Genomic DNA, 23,506 nt, shown 5'->3' on the forward strand with positions numbered 1-23,506 from the left:
ATGAACCGCTGGACCTGTTTGATAGAGGTGGGACGGAGCCAGCCGGTGACCACCTTAACCTTTGACGGGGTCCATTTGGATGCCGACAGTAGAGATAATGTGGCCCAGGAAGGAGACTTAGGATACGTGAAACTTACACTTATCTATTTTGACGTATAGCTGACTCTGCAGGAGGCGTTTCAGGACTTGGGCAGGATGTGTTCTGGAAGCATCTTGGAGAAGATATCGTCAAGGTAAAGAAAGACGAAACAATTCAACATGTCCCTAAGAGTGCAATTGACCAATGCCTAGAAGACTGCCGGTGAGTTTGATATTTCAAAGGGCATGACTAGATAGTCATAGTGGCCACTAAGGGTGTTAAAGGCAGTTTACCATTCATCGCCCTCCCTGATTCTCACCAGATTTTAAGCATTGTGGAGGTTCAGTTTGGTGAAGAGTCAGGCCCCTTGGGCCAACTCCAAGGCAGAGGACATCAGAGGTAGGGGGTAACGGTTCTTGACAGTAATCGTGTTCAGCCCTCTGTAGTCGATGCAGGGACACATGCCCCCCATCCTTCTTTCCCATGAAGAAGAAGCCTGCGGCGGCTGGGGAGATAGAGGAATGAATGAAGCCTGCCTCCAGCGACTCCCAGATGTAGTCGTCCATGGCTGCTACTTCAGGGGCCGAGAGGGAGTAAAGACGGCCCCTGGGAGGGCTGGAGCCTGGTAGGTGCTCTAAGGCACAGTTGTATGGTCAATGAGGAGGGAGGGTGACGGCTTGCTTCTTACTAAAGGCTTCCCGGATGTTGAAGTATTCGGGAGGGAGAGCAGAGAGGTCTTCGGCTTCATTGGGTGCAGGGGGATGTGGTGAGGGTCTTAGGTCTTTAGTCTGAAAGTCCTTTCCCCAGTCTAGTAGGTGTCCCGTGGACCAGGAGAATATTGGGTTATTTTGCACTAACCAGGTGTACCTTAGGACAAAGGGGTTCTCGGGAGCATTGATCAGAAAAAATCTAAGAGTTTCTCAGTGAGGTATCACAGGCAGTGACAGGCAGTGACTGGGTAGCCTGGGGGGGTCACTGCACAGCTCATCAGGGTCTCCCCCTGTCCATGCGAGCCCCAGCATTTCCCATCGGTTCTGGGCACGGAAAATGGAGATGGCCGAGACCTCCCCCGAGACCTCCTCCTTCATGCGCCTGTCGCGTTCCTGTGGGTTAGGGAACATGGGCTCCTCAGTGCTTTGCTCGGGGGCCTTGGGTACTCGAGAACCCGGGATACTGGGGTTGTGTCAAGGGGGCGCTGTCTCACTCGTTCTCGGATGCAGTGGTCAATCTTGATTGCCAGCATTATCAGGGATTTGAGGTCCTCTCCCAGTTCCCGGGCGGCCAGTTATGCTCGTCGCAACTCGGAAGCGAACTCGGAAGCTGCCAGATGGTGGCTGCTGTTCCTACGCTGCCGTTGCCCACGCCAGGGCTTTGCCTGAGAGTAGGGAGATGATGTAGGCAATCTTGGCCCGATCGGCGAGAAACGAGTAGGGCTGTAGCTCAAACAGCAGCGAGCCCTGAGTGAGAAACCCTTTGCATCTTCCCGGTTGGCCGTCATTCCTCTCGGGGGCTGGAATCTTGGGTTCCTGGTGCAGGTTCCCTGGGGGATCTATGGTGACGACTGGAGCACTGGGCACTGAGGCTTGGAAAGTGTCTCCTCCTGGGTTGGGGTTGCGCATTGGACAGAGGGAGTCGGTAAGTACCCGGAGAGTCTCAGATATTTGGAAGAGTTGTTCTTGCTGCCACCCAATCAGGGCTCCTAGCTGGGTTATGACGTTCTTGATCTGGTCGATCGCTAGTCGGGTTCATGTTGGAGGCAGAAACTTGCTGTGACATGGTGAGGTAGAATCCATGAGGAAAACCAGACGAGTGGTTTAGGAAAAAACGTAAATACTTTACTGGAAAAAGTTCAACAGATGGTACAAAGAAAAACTGGGAATTACAACAAACAATAAGACTCGAACTCGAACTCAGGACACAACGCACACGGCAAACAAATCAAGCTTCTGCAAATGGTAACAGAAAACAAACCTTGCTAAAAAAGGAAATCATAGTTAGTAACTGAAAACACCTGAGTGTCATAATAGTCTCTAGGGCGGTCTCTGCTGCCCTCTGGTGACAGGTGGAACTATGACAAAAGGTCAAGAGTTAAAAGTCAATGTACCAACCAACACCAACAACCAAACAATCCCCGTCCCCTCCCCCATCTATGATGAGTGTGATAAATTAGGCTGCCTCAATGTTGGCAATCAAACATTCAACAACATAAACATATGCTAAACAAATAATGAAGATGAATACAGCAAACAATCATCTCGGGAAATTTACCAGGCGATGCTATGGGACCTTCGATGGAGGATTGGACCTCTGTCTAAAGGATTAAGGGGAGGATAAGCTGAATATTTCTGATGTCTGTTCAGCCAAACCACCAGGAGGAAGGGAGAGAGAAAATAATAACAAACACTAGACGCTTTTGTCTTCATGGCTTATTTTCTTTTTGATGTATTTTTTTGTGATTTTCTGTATGAATGAGGTTGCGAAAGCCAAGATTAAAGGACATCGGTGTGTGTGTGTGTGTGTACCTTTTTATGCAGTATGTGTGTGTGCCTGCCTGCCTGCTTCACTGCCTGTCTTCCTGTTTGTCTGCCTGCGCATCTGTTCCACTACGGCCCAGATTGAGATCCCAATTTCCCCTCTCTCTCATCCTGATGTACTGGTTCTCAGGGATTGGGATCAAGTCTGGACGACATGCTTCTCTCATTACAGTTTGACGAAGGGAGCCAGGGAAGGAGGGAGGGAGTGCCACAGATGGCCAAGCCAAAACAATATAGTAGAGGATCAACTCCTCTGTATGGAACCCAATGGGTGAGTGCTCATCCTCAGAGACAGAGACGCACACACACTGGGGATTGGAGCTCAGGGAGAAGATGGTTGGAGAGAGAGGGGAAGAGAGAGAGAGTCTATAGTCAACATCTCTGTGAATATGAACACAAGGCTTTTCCATTCACCATGAAGCAGATCTAGTTGCAGATTCACAATAGGACATGTTTTTATTATGTTTTGGTAGAATGCCCCTAAACACAGGCAAGTATCCGATTCATTTGGCAAAGTGGTCACATCGTAAATGAAGTCCACTTTCAGTTTGAATTGTATTGAATTATACACAACTGAGGCATCTTCTGAAAAGTGAAAATAAAAAGAAGCAAGTGAGGGGGAGAGAGAGGGGTGTAAAAGAGAGGGGGAGAGAGAGGGGTGTAAAAGAGAGAGGGAGGGAGAGGTGAATAGACAGAGAGTAACAGAGAAAGAGGAGAGAGAGGGTAAAGAGAGAGAGGAAAATAAGAGAGAGAGAGAGAGAGAGAGAGATGGAGGGGAATGGGAGAGAGAGTTGGAGCACAAACCCATCTCTGAGTGATACATGAGTGTGTTGTGAAGAGGCAGGGCCCGGTGCACCCCTCAACAACAATGGCACCGCAACACACTGCCTCCAATTGATTAGGACTGCTACCAAACTAGAGAACTCACTGGAGCGTGGCAGCTCTTTACCTCCGTCTCTCTCTCTCTCTGTCTCGCTCTCTCTGTCTCGCTCTCTCTCTCTCTGTCTCGCACTCGCCCTTCTTCCCGATTTCCTTCTTCATCCAGAACCATAGCTATTTTCTTACTCTCTTTTTTTTGTCCCTCCACTCTCTCTCTCTCTCACACACACTCTGCCTATTTCTTGCCCTGTCATTTTAAATTCCTAACACCTGAAATCGTACTTTCTCTTATGCTCTTTCTCTTCCTACCAACACTTATCGATACCAAAAGAATCTTCAAGGAAAATTGTTGTTTTCATGCGGAACACAAATTTTGTTTTGGAATTGCTCTTCAGCAAAATGTGTTTGTACCCAAGAACATACGTGCACACACACACACACAGACTCAAACAAACACACACACGCACACACACCCTTTATCCCTCTGTTCATTTGACAGTGGGTAAAGGCACCCCGTGATGCTTCATCTCCAGCAGGAGAATAATAGGAAAGGAAACCCCCAGGGCAAAACATGTTCCTTTTTGCTCCACGCCCCTTCCTTCCTCCCTCCCTCCATCCCTCCATCAATATGCAGCATCAGCATACTGTGTGTCTCCAGACACTGAGGCTTTGTTCTACCTAGCACACCTCTCTCCTTTTCTATTTCTCTCTCTCTCTCTCTCTCCTTCTCTTTCCATCTCCCTGATAGTACCTCTCACTCACTCTCTCTTCCTCCCACTCAGCCTTGCGACAGCCGAGTCATTCTCTGAAGACTGATGTACGCCAATTTAAGAGACAGGGAGAAGTGTTTATCATTAAAGAGTTGCCTTACCACTTCTGTTGAAGTGCGCGACGACCCGGGTAAACACAGCTAATGCAGCTATCGGAGGGGGCTCAAAATCAAAGAGACATTTTGAGTGTGTGTGTGTGTGTGTGTGTTCACATACCTGTGGTTAAGTAAGCTTGTCTGTGTGTGTGCATCACTCCTACCAACATGAATCATGTTTTCACCCTTGGTACGGGACCTCACATCCATCATTGCATGTGTGTGTGTGTGTGTGTGTGTGTTATGTGAGTGTGTTGATCTCCTAATTCAGGTCAAAAATGGAATATCATTGTCCTGTCCTTGACCGGTACTATGCACCACTAAAGAGTGAAAAAAAAACACGAGAGAGAAGGAGAGAGAAGAAAGGAAAGGAGAGGAAACAGCTTTGGCTTCAAAATATGGCCGCCAGCCATGGGAAAGGACATTATAAATAGTTCAAAAACTTTACATCTCATTAAGTGTTTTCATCCATGGCTGATGCAATCTTTTTTCCAATAACACAGCATGTCCCATATATTAGATCTGCTGCACAGTAAATCCAAGATGTCCTAGTCCCGCGCAAATCAGAGTGTTATCAAATAGAGTTATCCTCATTGGATCAACTAAGCTTCTGTTTCCCTCATGTCAGTTTTGACCTCAGATGGTAAATTGCAGATGGTTACCGAGAGCAAAGACACAACACACGGCATTGTTTAAAATTAATACAGGTGTAGGTCTTTTGACATAATACAGCTTCTGTTTATATATATATATATATATATTTTTTTTATTATTTTTTTTTTTATGAAACATTGTAATTGTTTTTTTCATTCGCAATTTTCTGTCGATTTTCCACTTTTTGACAGAATAGCTGTTCCAATACAGTCAGGCTACATGTACCCACACACTTCACACAGCGTTTGATCTAAAACACTGCATACACCCCATCGCTCACACTATTGGAAGGAGGTCCTAAGGTCACCATGGCTCCCAGTATTCTAGAAGCTTTAATTTAGAGCTTCAGAGATGTCCTCTACCAAGCCCGCCTCCACCTGTCTTTGAGCTCAGATAAAAGACCTCCCACAATAGATATAATGACAGAGCCATAGAGAGATAGAGGGGAAAAAAAGAGACCAAAAAGAAACTTAATAATGACCAAAAACTTGTCTCTCTCCAAAGCCTCTAAAGGGAATTGTTAATTGGAGGTGAGTAGAGTGAGGAGCCAGCGTGACTCCTTAGCCCCGTAATGGTGGTTAGGTATGCTTAACGCGTCGCCTTTTGTCCCAGGCTCACAGGGCCATGCATGTCGGTTGGAGAGAGAGACAGAGAAGGCCTGTCTTCACAGACAGAGGCCCTAGTTATAAAAAAGGTATTGATGTCAAAGGGAAGGACAACGGGCATATACACTGTTCTTCACCTTGATGGGTAAAAAGAGACAGGGGGAAATCATCGAGATAAGTCATAAAGAACAATTGGAAAGTGCTCTTGGTTAGCCAGTGTGTGTGTGTGTGTGTGTGTGTGTGTGTGTGTGTGTGTGTGTGTGTGTGTGTGTGTGTGTGTGTGTGTGTGTGAGTGGGAGCGATTCAAATCCATCCAGCATGAACATAGAGACAGACACACTCCATAAATATTCCCACATAATTGAACAGGCGGCCGAATGAAAAACCTGAGACAAGAAGTGAAAGGCAAGAAGTGACATTGACAGTTTGTAACGGCTAGACTCTAAACTGCGATTTCGCACAAAAATGCCAATGACAAACCACAGAAAGTTCTAGAAAACCCCAACAGGAGGCTAACTTAATAATCGTCCTCCTGCACAATAATGCCAAATGCCCACTAAAGTTAGCGTCTCAGCCCAAACTCCACCCATAACAAATAAAAACCAAACTGCCACAGATGCTACTTTGAGGTATTTCATTGGCTTTCATTTAAAGCCTCCTTTTGTAATTGTCCATGCTATCAGTAGCACAGGGGGCAACTCCACTGAGTGTTAATTCAAGGCAGCCCAGGTGGATCAAACGGCTGGGCTGAGTGAGAGCATCCCTTCAAAGAGGAAGCCTACAGAGTTGGGCTGGCGGGGGAGAGAGACCTTGCCTAACTTTTGACTACAGTGAGTGCAGAGAATAAGTAAGGGGAAAATGCACATGCAACAATGTATGTGCAACAACTACAAAGCAGATGCTGTGTCCCAATACTCAAAAAATATGTTTCTTTTGTTGATCTTCTCTCCTATGTGATCACTGATGTGGACGATCTGAGTAGTTGGCAACAACAGGACTTGGTTTGGGTTTCTAGCCGTAACACTTTCACCTGTCCAGGTCTTCCACATCAGTCACAACGAGAAAAGAGAAGACAAGGAAATAATGGTGTTAAATCGTAGTAAGACACAGACGGAGATTAAGAAGTGATAGCCTCAAAAGAGCATGAGGAAAAACCTCTGAAAGCTGACAGTGGAACAGCGATCGAGTTCGAAGACTGTGAACCAGACTGGCTCTCCCACAGAGACCTGGTTTTAGCCACTCCGAAACGCCCCTTATTCATGTTGTTCCTGGATCACCGCAACATCGCTCCGACAACTTACTCTACGTCAAACAATTGAATTCCCGGAGCATGATGGAATGGAATGCCTTATTAACTATTAAAGTTGTTGCCAAGTGGGGCCTTCGGAACGTCAGCCAAAACAAAGAATCTCGTCGGATAATGTCAGGGATACATATTTCACTATGAAATGGACGCGAGATGAAAGCCAAGTCTTGAAAATGTCTCTAGTCATAAACCACCTGCTGTGTTTTGAGTTTAAAACACTCACCTGTCTGACCTTACTATATTGTAGGCTTTACATACCTCTACAGTACAGTAGATTTACTATATTTGGTCATTTCGATATACAATAATTCAGACTTATCCACATGGCCTTTATCCAATATGGCAGTCCATGCAATAACAATCCAAAGATGTCTTGCCAAAATGTCTTAGATATACAGAACCAGTCTAACGTTTGGACACACCTACTCATTCAAGGGTTATTCTTTATTTTTACTATTTTCTACATTGTAGAATAATAGTGACGACATCACAACTGTGAAACAACACATATGGAGTCCCGTAGTAACCAAAAAAGAGTCAAACAAATCTAAATATATGTTATATTTGAGATGCTTGAAACAGCCACCCTTTGCCTTGATGACAGCTTTGCACACTCTTGGCATTCTCTCAACCAGCTTCATGAGGTAGTCAACCGGAATACATTTCCATTACCAGGTGTGCCTTGTTAAAAGTTAATATGTGGAATTTCTTTCCTTCTTAATGCATTTGAGCCAATCAGATGTGTTGTGACAAGATAGTGGTGGTATACAGAAGATAACCCTATTTGGTAAAAGACCAAGGAAAATATATTTGTATTTGTTTAAAACTTTTTTGGTTACTACATGATTCCATATGTGTTATTTCATAGTTGTGATGTCTTTACTATTATTCTACAATTTAGAAAATAGTAGAAAGAAAAAAAAAAATTTTGACTGGTACTGTATGTGTATAATATTACAAGATCCTGTGTACACCTTCATAGCCTGAGATAGCCTAAGCGACTCAAATCGTCTTCATGAGATGCAGCTGTTTTATAGACAGTGTGGAGTAACTATGGTCTCTGAATAGAAATTATGTGCATGAGTGTTTGTGTGTGTGTGTGTGGCATATAGCCTGCAGTTTGGCTTTGGCAGTGGGGGGTGATACAAAAGTGTGTGTGTGTTTTAATGCGCAAATATGTGCCTTTATCATAATAGATGCACCCATCCACAGAGAGACTGTGACTTTTCAGACTAGATGTAGAGGCGATATGGTGTGTGTGTGTTCGTTTATTTCTGGCCCTGAATCCAGCGCCTCTGCTTTGTGTCTTTGTGACATGCATGTAGGTTCTGAGGGATTTCTCCACGGTGCTGTCATGATCAATTTACTACTAAGCACATGACGGATCCTAACGCCTTGGAGGATTTCTAAGGATTTTCTTTCCACTATCCTGGCTGTTTTTCACTGGGGGAAAAAAACAGCACCCCTATTCCTCTGTCGTTTTGGCCATGGAAGAAGATTGTCTCTCTCCTTTTGCCTATTGATTTGAAAGGAAGACTTTGGCAAGGAAAAATCTTCTTAAGGATGTCCCTCTTTATTTTCTTTATATTCAGCCTCTTTCTATATGTCGACTGTTGTTGAAGGTTGATGCTAAGGCCTATAGTCTTTCCTCAGTAACAGCTAGCTTAACAGTTAGCGTGCCTGTTTCAGAGAGGAAAGAGAGGAAAAATTTGAAAGAAAGAACGAGAAAGAGAAGGGGAGAGATGTCCGCAGAGGGAGAGGGAGGCATACCCTGAGAGAGCTTTGAGGCTGCTTGAGGAGAACGGACTCAATTAGAGCTAATTTGTTCAGGGGGCCCAGAGAAACGGACCGCCTCAGCCCAGCTCTGGAGTGTGAAGGAGCTAAGTGTGTGTGTGTGTGTGTCAGCCCCTAAGAGTGTGTGGTTGTATGTGTGTGCGTACGCGTGTGCGTGTTTGCGCAAATGCAAAAGTGTATGGGCCAGCGTGTGTGCGTGTGCGTGTGGGTTAAGGTGATAGGGGAGTAACAACTCAACACGCGGTAACCTGAGGAGTGTGCAAGGGAAGTCACAACTCGAAACCTGGTAAATCTAGGCCTCCCTCAAAACCCCTACAGCGACATCAATACTTTTTAATGCTCAATAGCCACCACCATCATACTCTACGTATAGTAAGGCCATCATTCACTAGTAGGTTATTCACAAAACTGAAAACAACAACAAACAAACCACAAAGTAGCCTACATATGATACACTGGACCAGAATGTGTCATTATGAAAAGGATTTGCAATTCAAAAAGCATGTCATAAACTCTTCTGTAACACCACATAAAAACGAAGCACAGCATGCATCTCAGTATGAGCCCGTGCTTTGCAAACTAGCTAAGCTAGACGCCACTGTGTGGTGTGTAGGTGGGCTGACGGTGCCCTATTAAAACAGGCCTTATTGTGCATTCAGTATGTCTGCCGTGGCTTCTCTCTGAAGTCTAACCAGCTCTGAGAGATTGTGCCGGCCACCTGGCGAGGGTCCCGCTGTGGAGGACTTTTATAGCTTTTCTCCCTTTCCCTTTGCCTAATTGAATAATGCAATGTAGTATAAGAAAACCCTTTCATTAAAAGGTTTCTTCTATGGATGAAAATGCTGAGGCGAACACATTTTCTGCATGCTGAATCAACTTAATGCATTCAGTTAGCTCAGAACTGAAAATTAGACTTGACCGATGGGGTCCAATTTGGGTCGTGGATCGGCGGCCGTGCAGGGCTGCGTGTTACGTGAGGGATTTGGAGGGTAGTTAGGTGTGTGTGAGTGTGTGTCGGTGTACATGAGGTAGTATGTGTTGCCAACAAGAGCCAGTATGAATATGTATGCCAGGTGTACCACAGCCAGAGGGAGTGTGTTTGTGCATAAAGAAAACACACGGAATGTGGTTAGGTGATGGTTCTCATGAATCTAACTTGTGGCACCTAATAACACCAGTCACCAGGAAGTCATTGTAAATAAGAATTTGTTCCTAACTAATTTGCTTGATTAAATAGGTTAATAAAAACATACAAAATAATAGCTCCATCCATCTCTCCTATGTGCTAATTGAATATATCTATACAATATATCTATACAAGCAGCCATAGCACTAAGAGCAATTGTATCATGCTACAGCAGCATCCAGAAATACCTTGGATTAGAGCTTACAGCAGGTAGATGTGGCTGGCTGGATGGAGCCCTGGGCTGCTGGCTCCGGTCCTGACTGATCCTAGAGCAGATGTGAGGCAGTAACAACTGCTCTGCTCCACTGGGGCCGTCCTAATGACAGAGAGCCAGGCCAGGGCCCTGTCCCGCATTAAGCCCTGTTTAACACCCCTTCTCTGGGCAGAGACATGAGATCGGCTCCCTCTCCCCCTCTGGTCCTCCACAAACAAACTAATGTAATCTATTTATCCACACAGGTCTCTGTGCTCTTTAGCGGATGTTCTGAGGGAAAAGGCCTTTGGTCCAGTGCCGTGGATGGCATTGATTGAGTTTGTTAACCTTAACTCGCCCCTAGTCTAGCTACCTTTTGAAATAGGAGGCCTCTGCAGACTACAGCAATAGCAATAATCCCTTTGAATAAATAATCCGTTTATGAGTATGAATATGAACAATATCATGATCTGTAGTGAGTGAAATAGGCTAAAAACAATGCAAGGGTGCTAGTGTCTGGATCCGGTGAGTAGAAAAAAATTATTTCAATTTCCGAAAACAACAATAACTAATGAACTTCCCAGAGTTGGTTTTGTTGCTTACGATTCCTCCTCGTCTGTGTTATTTACAAAAGCACACCTATTTGTACAGTACTTTGGCATTTCCACGTAAAGGATACATGAGCACCAACATGTGAAGTTCATACTTTAGGAGCATATCCTGGTGTCAAATGAAATCTAAGAGTCTGTATTTTTGGGAAATGAAGGCATTGACACATTTTTAAACCTTTTTCCATCTTAAAAATGTAAGTAAAGGCTTTGATTTCTGGATGAACAGATGGAAAAGGGGCCTAAGAAAACATCTACCAGAAAAAGTCTTAAGGTATCAGAAGTACCGTACAACAAAAATTCAAATGTATCTACCTTATGCAGAGGGAGGATAATGAAAGTTCACAGAAGTAACAAGTATTGGTAGACCTACCAGTTAGTTATAGGGAGTTTGCTGATATTCATTTTCTTCATGCATTATTAAGTGATTAAAACGCATAACTCCTTTACCAAATTGGTAACAGAATTTTTTTTTAAATCTAACAGAATTACTGCAACTGAATTGGCTACAATGGGAAACCATAATAGTCACACACCACAGTTGGGTCACCTGCTACTGTCCTCCCTTCCACTGGCATACTGTTATGGTCAGCTCACAACTGTTTTCTTTGTCTTTCTGGTCAAACCAAGAGTGTTGAAACAATCTGACTCTGGACAACCCCTCCCTAACTCCCTCCCTCTCTCTCTCTGCCTCTCTCTCTCACTCTCCAGTTAATGTCACCTCTCCCAGCTCTTACTGACACCTACTCATAAGCCTCTCTCTTTCTATTTACTGTAACAGGCATCCTCACACACTGAGCACCGACGGACACCGGACGTCCATGGACGTTGAAAAGTAGTTGAAATTCGGACAGTCCACCCTGGCCTTGATGTTAATGTCTACAGACGGAATCTGAACCTATCATAGACATATGTTACACAAGTTTGGATAGCACAGTACAGTACAGTGAGTAGAGCACAGTACAGTAGAATACAATACAGTGAAGAAAAGTAGTGTATAATACAGTACAATAGAGTACACTACAGTATATTGTACTGTACCTTACTGTACCTTACTCTACTGCACTGCACTCTACTCTGCTGTATTGTACTGCACTGTATTCTACTGTGGTCGGCTGTTGTGCGCTGTGATGTTCAAACTTGTGAAACGTGGAAAATGACATTCATATCCATAATTCTGTATCTTTGTGTAGTACATATCAGGGACCCATGATGTAATTCCATTACCGGGTATAAATCCACTTCACTTACTGTAGGTCAATAACCAAGAAAAGTTTTCAAACTCAAGGTGCCATACCATGACACCCCATTCTTTCTGAAAAACATTTAAATCTTAATTCGGAGCAGATATTTATCTTACTTTTTTGGAAAACGTGCTCGCAAAAAATCCATTAGCAAAGTTTGCATCTGCACAGTTCTTCCACTAAATTTGTTTTTGTAATATGTTAACTTCTCTAGGGTAGGGGGCAGCATTTTCACATTTGGATGAAAAGCATACCCAAATTCAACTGCCATCTACTCATCCCCAGGAGATAAGATATGCATATTATTAGTAGATTTTGATAGAAAACACTCTGAAGTTTCTAAAACTGTTTGAATCATGTCTGTGAGTATAACAGAACTTATTTAACAGGCGAAACCCCGAGGACAAACCATTCAGATTTCTTTTTTTTTGAGGTCACTCTCTATTCAATAAGTTTTCATTGTGAAACCAGATTTCTAAGCGAATTGCTTGCAGTTCCTACGTCTTCCACTGGATGTCAACAGTCCTGAGAAATAGGTTGAGGTTATTCCTTTGTGTAATGAAGAAATACGGCCATCTTGAAGTCGAGTCACTCCAGGTGTCCTGTTTGATTGAAGCGCATGTCCAAAAGGCATGCTACTTTTCGTTTTAATCCTGTATTGAACACAGATCATCCCGTCTTCAATTTTATCGATTATTAACGTTAAGAAATACCTAAAGTTGTATTACAAAAGTAGTTTGACATTTTTTGTCAAAGTTTACAGGTAACCTTTGAGATATTTTGTCGTCACGTTTGAGCAAGTTGGAACCTGTGTTTTTCTGGATCAAACGCGCCAAATAAATGGACATTTTGGATATATATCGACGGAATTAATCGAACAAAAGGACCATTTGTGATGTTTATGGGACATATTGGAGTGCCAACAACAGAAGCTCGTCAAAGATAAGGCATGAATTATATTTTTATTTTTGCATTTTGTGTCGCGCCTGCAGGCTTGAAATATGCTTCTATCTTTGTTTACTATTGTGCTATACTCAGATAATAGCATTGTATGCTTTCGCCGAAAAGCCTATTTGAATTCTGACATGTTGGCTGGATTCACAACCAGTGTAGCTTAAATTTGGTATCTTTCATGTGTGATTTAATGAATGTTTGATTTTATAGTAATTTTCATAGTATTTCATTTCAATATGGCGCTCTGCATTTTCTCAGGCTTTTTGCCAAGTGAGACAGTAGCGTCTTGCCTAAACTCAGATTTTTTTATATAAATATGAGCTTTACCGAACAAAAAATACATGTATTGTGTAACATGAAGTCCTATGAGTGTCATCTGATGAAGATCATCAAAGGTTAGTGATTAATTTTCTCTCTATTTCTGCTTTTTGTTACTGCTCTCTTTAGCTGAAAAAATGGCTGTCTTTTTCTGTGACTTGGCTCATACCTAACATAATCGTTTGGTGTGCTTTCGTCGTAAAACCTTTTTGAAATCGGACACTTTGGCTGGATTTACAACAAGTGTATCTTTACAATGGTGTAAAATACTTGTATGTTTGAGGAATTCAAATTATGGGATTTCTGGTGTTCTGAATTTGGCGCCCTGCAGTTTCACTGGCTGTTGACGAGGTGGGACGCTACCGTCCCACATACCCTAGAGAAGTTAAAAGTAGTCCTTGTGCATAGAGTTGTATGGTTTGTAAAACTTTGAAATCAATGTTTTTTGTTTGGCATACATTTCAAAGTAAAAAAACAGAGTCAAATCGTGATTACATTATCGTGGAATTGCCCACATGCAAGAGGGATTGAAGGAGAGAGAGAAATGAGTAATCTTGGCCGCAAAAAAACAGACGCTATTTCTAAGTATTCAAGTTCAGAACGAGTTCAAAGCTGGAGGTTTACATCCAACATTTCCACAGGGAAAGAGATCTAACCTTTTCCAAAGATATCTCTCATTTGTTCCAGTACTTTGAGTTGAAATGGCATCAAAACGCTTTGAGAAACATCACTCGATTAGGTTTCATAAACAGTCTTTCACAACGTTGCCCTAACATCACCTTTCCAAATACCAATATAACTATCACAACAACAATTGAATCGCCGGGCGAAAAGAAAAGGTTAGACCTCAACGACTCTAAGCGCCTTGAACAATCTGTGTGTGTGTGTTCTTTTCTGCAGTGCTATAGATCTCTTTCTTACAGAGAGAAGGACAAATTGATGGTCATTTGAAATACAGTAGCTAGAAGCTGAAAAATAATTGCTATGTACTGAGTTAACCTCGTTGGCTGCTATGGAATGTACTCAATGTATTGCTTAGCATCACATGCCAGAGTACAGTTGGGAGACACGCAGAGAAACAGGAACAATAATAATTATATCTCATGCCTTCAAGATACAAAAACACTCACACATACTGTACCATCTGTCCTAGTGTTAACAGACAGCGAGAACACAGATAGATAACATATTACACACACACACACACACACACACACACACACACACACACACACACACACACACACACACACACACACACACACACACACGCACACACATGAATTATACACACACGCACATGCACCCACATACACAAACACACCAGCAGAAGTTTTCCCAAACATACCTGAACTTTTCTCTCATTTTAGAATCTGTTTCTGCCCAGTCTAACATTAAATATAGATTGATTTATATATCATAGCATAAACCCTAAAATATATTAAAGATGTGCAATGCTATGTGAAGGTGTGTGGTTAGATGTTGAGGCTGCCGAGGAGTGGAAGCAGCCTTGTACCAACCTTGCATCAAGGTTGCCCTACTTTAGTCCTTGTTAGTGTACTCAGTCTACCAACACACCTTTAGTCGCTAACATAAAAGCATCCTCTACCCTCCCTATTTCTCCTCACAGCTGAACATGGCCCCGTGTGGCTCAGTTGGTAGAGCATGGCACTTGCAATGCCAGGGTTGTGGGTTCGATTCCCACGGGGGGCCAGTACAAAAAAAGTATGAATGTATGTACTTGTAAGTCGCTCTGGATAAGAGTGTCTGCTAAATGACTTAAATGTAAATGTAAACATAATTAATGTCTCACAAATACACAAAGTTGCACACTTTAACACACACACATACAAACACTATATCACATGCAGAAGAACACACACACATACACACAGAAACATGCATGCACACAGACAAACATATACACACACACACAGAGAGAGAGACACACACACAAAAGGTATCAATTACCACAAAATTCACTGTAAAACGTTTTGTTCACAGAAAATCAACACATTGTTTTCATCAGAAGAGAAAAGGCTCCAAATGTGTTCACTGTTTCTGCCAATCAGTAAATACTACTGCACAAAAGTGTAAATGGCTTTAACAGTAGAACAACAGGTACAATACAGGGTAAGTTCTAAATGAAGTGAAGTGATTTCTAAATAACTTTGGGTTACTCCTAAGTCATCATCTCCAACATTATGACCTTTCCTTTTTTACAGGTTTGCTTTGGTTTGGATTGAGGCCGATACATTCATATCGGTTGTGTTCCTTCACCGTATTCACCTTTCCTTATTTCTATTGGGGATTGTGTTTCTGCTTGCCGATTGAAAGTCTAACCCTCTGTACAGTATTGAACACATGGAATTGGATTGTGACGACTGTAATGAATGTGCTTCTTTTCCATTTTCGTTTTGATCAGGTACAACATTACATTTGATGTGTATGCAATTGTTGGGTGAAATATGCATACAAGGAGAGTCATTTCACCAAATTCTACAACTTTTGATAGTTGTCCAGTTGAAGTCGGAAGCCAAATACATTTAAACTCAGTTTTTCACATTTCCTGACATTTAATCATGGTAAAAAGCTGTTTAAAGGCACAGTCAACTTAGTGTATGTAAACTTCTGACCCACTGGAATTGTGATACAGTGAAATAACCTGTCTGTAAACAAATGTTGAAAAAAATGACTTGTGTCATGCACAAAGTAAATGTCCTAGCCAACTTGCCAAAACTATAGTTTGTTAACAAGAAATTTGTGGAGTGGTTGAGAAACAAGTTTTAATGACTCCAAGCTAAGTGTATGTAGACTTCCAACTTCAACTGTATTTCCAATTTTGATCATCATGATTTAGTGACTGCAAAGATCACTGGGATTTTTTAAATGACAGACTAACTTTCTGTTTTATCAGCTTAGACTCAAGAGAAATGTATGTTTGCAGACAGTCACATTCTTTGGAGGAATTAGCTATTTTGATGCTATAATATAGTTTTGATTAATGTATTTAAGTTTTGAGAAGGCAACTACATTTTAAAATTGCATTTACTGTTTTTCAAAAGACCACAGAGCTTTGTGTCTTGAGAACACCGTTTTGAAAATCGACAACTTTGATTCTAAACAATGTTTGAATGCGATTGAGAAAAAACTGCAAATGAAGAAGAACTCATTTCCCTACCGCCTCTCCTCCACGTCCCCAGTGTAACTGAGAAGTGTTTTTATTTATATGTTATCACAATAACAGTAATTATATTTTGTGTTTAATTATATTATTTGGTATTTGTACTTTTTTTTAACAAGGTCCTTGTTTGAGTCTGTAATTAGAAATCAGAACTATCAAGAGACTTGAAATACTTGTTTTCTGTTGTTGATTCGTTCTCTCTTTCTTCTCTTCTTTCCCTAGGGAGTAAGACGTCTCCAGCATAACCTGATTATATGTGTGGAGAGTGTCAACTTACCACTGAAGATGTATTCTCTCCCGCTCCAGCTCTCCACATCAAATGTTATTCTTTCACTCTCTTTTTTTATTTTGCGTGACTCACATGTGTGGGTACTCTTGTGACCTTTTCAGATGGGAGGAGGTTTCTCTCTCACACACACACACGCACACATAAACGACATATACAAAAGTATGTGGACACCCCATCGCGGTGGCAGGTAGCCTAGTGGTTAGAGCGTTGGGCCAGTAACCAAAAGGTTGCTGGATCGAATCACCAAGCTGACAAGGTAAAAATCTGTTGTTCTAACCCTGAACAAGGCAGTTAATCCACTGTTCACTGGTAGGTCGTCCTTGTAAATAAGAATTTGTTATTAACTGACTTGCCTAGTTAAATAAATGTTCAATAAAAAAAAAGAAACCAATTGTGGATTTTGCTATTTCGGCCACACCCATTGCTGAGAGGTGATTCAATTAAACACACAGCCATGCAATCTCCATAGACAAAAATTGGCAGTAGAATGGCCTTACTGAAGAGCTCAGTAACTTTCAATGTGGCACCTTCATAGGATGCCACCTTTCCAACAAGTCAGTATGTCAAATGTCTGCCCTACTAGAGCTACCCTGGTCAACTGTAAGTGTTGTTATTGTGAAGTGGGAACATCTAGGAGCAACAACGTCTCAGCCGCGAACTGGTAAGCCACACAAGCTCACAGAACGGGACCGTAGAGTGCTGAAGAGCGTAAAAATGCATCACTCACTACTGACTTCAAACGGCCTCTGGAAGCAACGTCAGCACAAGAACCATTCGTCGGGAGCTTCATGAAATGGGTTTCCATGGCCGAGCAGCCGCACACAAGCCTAAGATCACCATACGCAAGTGGAAACACGTTCTCTGGAGTGATGAATCATGCTTCACTATCTGGCAGTCCGACGGAAAAATCTGGATTTGGCAGATGCCAGTACAAGCTACCTGCCTTTACCTGCCTTGGAGGAGGAATAATGGTCTGGGGCTATTTTTCATGGTTCGGGCTAGGCCCCTTAGTTCCAGTGAAGGGTAATGTTAACAATACTGCATACAATGACATTCTAGACGATTCTGTGCTTCCAACTATGTGGCAACAGTTTGGGTAAGGCCCTGTCCTGTTTCAGCATGAGAATGCCCCTGTGCACAAAGCGAGGTCCATACAGAAATGGTTTGTCGAGATTGTGTACAAGAACTTGACTGGCCTGCACAGAACACTGACCTCAACCCCATTGAAGACCTGTGGGGAGAATTGGAATGCTGACTGCGAGCCTGGCCTAATCGTCCAGCATCAATGCCCGACCTGACGATTGCTCTTGTGGCTAAATGGAAGCAAGTCCCCGCAGCAATGTTCCAACATCTAGTGGAAAGCCTTCCCTGAAGTTTTGAGGATGTTATAGCAGCAAAGGGGGGACCAACTCCATATTAATGCCCATGATTTTGGAATGAGATGTTCGACAAGCAGGCGTATGTCGTATACATGCCAGCACGCTCCTGCCTGAACATACACACACGTTGTCATATATCAATGTAGCTTGTAGCAAGGTGCGTGTAAACAGGCGGGTTGAGATTGTCAAAAGTTGTTGATGTCAGAACCTGGACTCTTTTCATCCCATTGTAGTGAGAATCCTCAGTGCAGTCCTCTGTGGGTTGCTGAAAACCTTTGTCTCCTCACTTTGACCCACCTTTCACAATGTACAGGTGACCCTAGTGGGTGGTCAAGTATTTTTGCTGTTGCTGATGTAGCCTTTTGTACTACGTAAGCATTGAAGCATGGATGGAAAAACGATCAACTATAGCGCCTCCAGGTGTGCCTTCACACGTGTATTTCTCTACCTTTCCAGCGTGGGCCGGGAAACCTATCTTTGTCATCATCACCGTTGAGCAGTACCGTAACTGCCTGCCAACGCTCTCCCTCTCCTCTCTTCCTCTGCCTCCCTCGTTCCCTCTCTCCCTCACACTCCTCCCTAATGAGAAAGCGGTAGATAAGCTTTGGCCAAAGGCAACCTGATTCAGACAGCTAGGAATCCTGGAGATGTTTTGGCAAGGTACACTGTTTGTTTAACCTGGTTTCTTCTAGTGAAAAAAAGACCATAAAAATAAGAAAAATATAAACTATTCCTCTCTGACAAGCTCTTGGTGGTACAGTAACTGGCCAAGAATTCCATGAAAAAACGAAATCGAAAAACTCCCTCCCATTCTCTGACAACGTGTCAGTACAGTAAGTGGCTTGGAATTTCATGAGAAAGGGAAAAGGAAAGAGAGGAAAACCAGAGTTCTCGTAAACACCTCAGAACACAGGCGCCTATGCGTGACGAGGTGGCTGGGCTGTGTATTGCAGATTTGCATCACGCCTGTATCTGACACATCTAGCCTGGCCACCGCCATGCACGGGGAGTGTTAGAAAAGAAAAAGACGAAATACAATAACAACAGCGCTGGCCGTGAAAGAAGACAAACGGGGGGGATTATAGCCCACAGTCAGCCAGGATCAGAGAGGGAGGGAGGGAGGGAATAATGGAGAACAATACGTATTTTATTGCATTAAATTCAAAACTCTCAATGGAGTTCCTCAATCTCAATCCTTGGCTCGGAGGCCTTAGACCAGCCATCAACAGAGACAAACGTCTACACTCTAGATGGAAACAGGGAGAGAGTGAGGAGACGTAGGAGAGCCAGGCGCTCGTCATAAACATTCCCATTAGAGACGAGGTTTGACTGACGCATGTTTGAATAATGGTCCGATAGGAAGGCCTGCTGTTTATCCTCCATTGATCCCATATCGTCCATTACGCTCTAGCTGGCACCGTTGTCAGTAAATATCATTACAGGTAATCCATACGCAATACCTTTCTCATTACGAGGACCTCCATACCTCCGTCCCTCTCTGATCCTGGCTGAGATTGACTGTGGGACAGCTATACTCCCTATACTCCATTGGAAGGAAAGAGTAAAATAGGAACATAAATATATGTAAAGTTTGTCTCGGTTTTAGTATTTTATAAATTCTGAAGATGTTATTCCTTTGAGAAAAAACGATTATTTGATCAGTGTCTTCTTATTGTACAGGCAGGCTACATACGCCTGTTCAATATGCACACACATACTGTATGTAGGCCTATATAGTGTCTTCAAGCAGTACATATGGTACAGTACCATGTGTTCTAGCTAAATTCATTATTACAGATGCAGGAGAGTTAAAGTGTAATTCTCAGAGGCTGTGGGTGTCCTAGCGTTTCAACTGCAGCACAGAGGAACGCATGTTCAAAGGGAAAGAACCACTCTCTCCCCCCCTTCAAACCCAGTCTGAACCCTGCACTGTGGGAGTCACTGAGAGGACCCGTTTAGATTGAAATGTACACATATTACATATCCCATATGCCGGGCCTATAGATAGAAATGTGAGAGCACAGAAGTCATTTCACCCCTGTGCTGAAACAATGACCTGAAGACGCTGGATTTAGAGCCATGCTGAGCCTTTGAGGGAAGTAGCTCGTTATGGGATAGAACAGCAAAGTGACCCTCATCTCGTGGTTTCTCACCTTCCACTAATTGAATCGTGCCACTGCCCAAGTTTGACGGTGTGTGTGCTGTGCTTGTGTGTGTGTGTGTGTTCGCTTGTGTGTGAGATGAGAATCTCAGATCAGATCTCTCTCATTCTCTTTGAGTGGACAAACCATCACATGGGATCTCCCGCCACACACACACACACACACACACACACACACACACACACACACACACACACACACACACACACACACACACACACACACACACACACACACACACACACACCCTCCTCAAACTCTTAAAACACCAGGGAGAAGTTAAATAATTCCATTAAAATTTCAGAGTCATAATCATTTATATCTATTAAAATCCCATTGCATCGTCCCACCCTCCTCAGGACTGTCCCTGGGAGAACATGTACTATACATTTCTCCTCTTCCCTCCTCCCCAACCTCTGATATGACTCATAACTATTTCTGATGCATGGATTTAATTAAGAAACAAGCAGAATTAGCATATACAATTCAACCCCTCGTTTAATATAAAGAAACAATGTTTAAACTGCCCTTGCTCTTCTAGGTCATTAATGAGTGTGTCTGTGTCGAAAGACCAAATAGTTCCATAGGACTGTGTTCCATAGACTCATTAGATGCCATAGGAGACTACAGCCATGTCTCAGGGCAAAGAAGAAGTTGCAGAAGAAGACATGGCTGCAAAGGAGAAATGCTCAAAGGTTAGACTTCTGTTTAGTCTCTACTGTCCGGCTGCATTGTCAGCAGGCTTAGAACTAAACAGTAGAAGATACCGCTTTTATAAAAGTAGTTCCAAGGGACTTCCGTGTCCAATGGATTCTGACTGATGGTTGTATGTAGTGTTGATATGAGGAGTTTCCATAATCTAGGGGAGATAATATGGGGGATTAACGTGATTTAAGGCAGTTTTGGGGTGAGTCCCAACCTTGAAGGTGGAAACCTAAACAAACACACACCCTTCCTGTCGTGCAAAGGTGCGAGTGTGGTCTTGTTCTGGTTAAAGAGGATTACAGCCAGGCCACTCCAGGCCCTGGGATAGGTTTGTGTTTTCTTTGGAATAGAGGGAGGGAATTCCGTGAGAGGTATTCCGGGAATGCCTGTTGACTTCCTGCCCTGTTAAGTAGTAGCTAGGCTGCTTAGCTAGCCGGCGGGATAGAGAGACTGCACCTCAGGCTAATCCGCATAAGATCACATCAAACAAACAGTCCACACATGGATCACCAGCCCACAATAGTGGCAGTCAAGCCACCATTTTGGAAAAGTAACAAACTCAAATACACCTAAAACCTGTCTTAAGGTTTTAAGCTCAAAATATTTACCTCCGACCTCATGAAGGAGGGGGGAAATGGGGGATAGGAAGAGTAAGAAAAAAATGGTGTGTTGAAGGGGGGCTAGGTAGGGGAGTGTGAGAGAAAGCATTCTTGACAGAACCAACATGGCACTATCACACAGCTATTTTTCATTCTTACTCCTCTGCATTCACACACTTATTCAAAAAGGTATCCACGAGCCCAAATCAGCCCCAAGCAGCCCCGTGCTCACCAATTTCTCAAACATGTCACTGCCTTTTGTGAATCTTCCTATGTTTCGTAAAACGCCAGTGCTATTGTGGTGGCTGGTTGTTGTCATTGTACGAATGTGCTGTAAACATGCTTAGACCATTTGTACTGCAGGTTGGCATTTTATTGTCATTAATCTTGCCCTGGAGGCAGCTCTGCAGAGTGGTCACTACACTCTAAGAAAAAAAGGTGCTATCTAGAAGCTAAAAGGGTTCTTCTGCTGTCCCCATAGGAGAACCCTTTGAAAGACCCTTTTCGGTTCCAGGTCGGTTCCCTTTCCATAGAGGGTTCTAAATGGAACCCAAAAGGGTTCTACCTGGAAACAAAAGGAGTTCTCCTATGGGGACAGCTGAAGCACCCTTTTAGAACCCATTGTGGCATTTCAGTAAAAAACGTGTATGCGGCTTAACTTCCCTTTTCCCGCAGTTTAATTTACCCTATACCCGGGGTAAGATGTGCCAAGGGACATCTTTTTTTATGTTTTCAAAACTGTAATGTTCACATGAATTCTGATTATTTCCAGAGACACATATTTAGGAAGAAAACTATATTGCCCTTGATGGAGTGATGCTGGATGTAAAACAATGGCCCGAACTTACCCCTTGAAAGTCTGAGAGAAAGAGGCTTGATGGAACATGTGTGTGCTACTAAGCATTTACAAGCTAAGGGGACATAGGGTATGATCTACAGTGTGCTGAGGCTGGCACATACACGTCGCCGGCATCGAGACGAATGGTTCGCTCCAATTCAGGCATGTATTATTCTTATTATTATAGTATTAACTCTTGTACACAGTGTTTTCCTGGTGTCGCCAGCCAAATAGAGAAGGTAGAAAAGTAGCCAGCCGGGAGTTCCGGCTCTATTCTGGTACACTCTAATGCCTTAATTCCATGTAAAATACACAGCTAAATGATTGAATATTTTAACGACTACCTCCCAGATTGTAAAATGAGTTGTGGTATTGAGTAGGAAGACGTGACTTTACAATTAAAATGACTGAACATGTATGAATTCAGTGTGTTGTTAGTTGTTTTGGATATCGTCTAACAGAACTGGGTGATATGGACACACATTTATATCGAGATAAATTGCCTGAATTTATTTAATAACGATAAATAAAACGATAAGTTTATAACATTAACGTGCACCACAGTTTTGTATTTATTATGCATTAAACGACTACTACTAGCTAGTTGATGGTTGTAGCCATCAATTGTTCCATTAACATCACCCATATTAGCAAACGTATTTAATTTCAAACTTCACATTTCTCTCGTAAAGGCTACTTATCGTAATAAACAATATAATTAAAATGCCTGCGATCACCCGATTGGTATGGTCAGTGTCGATCATTTTCAGTTTATCATCCCAACTCGATTGTCTAAAAATGACGTTTTTTAACATTAAACCTGTCTTCTCAAGAGATTAAAGTAATATTTATAGTTTTCCTGCACAATATGAATTGCCACAATGATGTTTGTTCTTCAAATTATTACCTGTACATTTACAGTTTAGTCATTTAGCAGACACACTTATCCAGATTGATTTACAATTAGTGCATTCATCAAATTAAAATTCATAAAATTATGTATATTATGTATTTAATTATAATTACCAATGTATCATTTTGTAATTTAGGTGAATTATCCCTTCAACAGTTTGGCCTGTCAATCAATCATTGTGGGTGGGATTGTAAGGGGAGGGGGCAGGATGAGTCACA

General features: G+C 42.7%; 1 protein-coding gene and 1 non-coding gene across 2 annotated transcripts in view; one reads left to right on the forward strand and one right to left on the reverse strand.

The window, feature by feature from the left end:
* The window catches only part of LOC120030679 (protocadherin-7-like), a 200,324-nt gene that overhangs the window by 145,431 nt on the left and 31,387 nt on the right, over window positions 1-23,506 (reverse strand). The gene's annotated exons all lie outside the window — the stretch shown is intronic.
* On the forward strand, window positions 14,858-14,933 carry trnaa-ugc. The gene has a single exon. It is a non-coding gene; the product is annotated as a tRNA-Ala (tRNA).

This window comes from Salvelinus namaycush, chromosome 36 (genome assembly GCF_016432855.1).
Source record: "Salvelinus namaycush isolate Seneca chromosome 36, SaNama_1.0, whole genome shotgun sequence".
Classification (NCBI taxonomy): Eukaryota; Metazoa; Chordata; class Actinopteri; order Salmoniformes; family Salmonidae; genus Salvelinus; species Salvelinus namaycush.